General features: G+C 72.6%; 1 protein-coding gene across 1 annotated transcript in view; it reads left to right on the plus strand.

Annotated features, from left to right (window-relative positions):
• Positions 1–223: 223 nt before the first annotated feature.
• Positions 224–361, plus strand: part of H696_04081 (hypothetical protein) — a gene marked incomplete at its 3' end in the record, with an annotated part of 2,962 nt that continues 2,824 nt past the window's right edge. The window contains exon 1 of the mRNA XM_009497962.1: positions 224–356. The remainder of the gene's footprint in view (positions 357–361) is intronic.

A 361-nucleotide genomic window follows, 5' to 3' on the forward strand; every position in this document is an offset into this window, starting at 1 on the left:
CCGCCCCGCCCCCCGCATCGGCCAAACCCCAGAGCATGGAGGTCTAAGGGAAGAGGAGGGGCGCTCCCTGTCGGTCGCCGACGACCCGCACATTCATCCCCCCTCCCCCTTCCTCGCCGCCTCCAGTTCCTCGGGTTCTCCTTCTGCCGCTCCTGCCTCCTTGCACCCCGCCCCTCGCTCTCCCTTCTCCGCCGCTCCTCCCGCCTCTCGCCCGCCCCTCCCCCTCCCCCCTCCCCCCCCCTCGCCGCCTGCGCAGAGGCATCGCCTCTCCTGCTCGCGATCTCCCGCCTCCGAGGGGGTGTGCCATCCTCCCCACCAAGCCCCCTCTCTTGACCGCTCCCGCCTGCTGGGCTTCTGTGCG

The sequence above is a fragment of the Fonticula alba genome (assembly GCF_000388065.1).
Source record: "Fonticula alba strain ATCC 38817 unplaced genomic scaffold supercont2.6, whole genome shotgun sequence".
NCBI classification, from domain to species: Eukaryota; order Rotosphaerida; family Fonticulaceae; genus Fonticula; species Fonticula alba.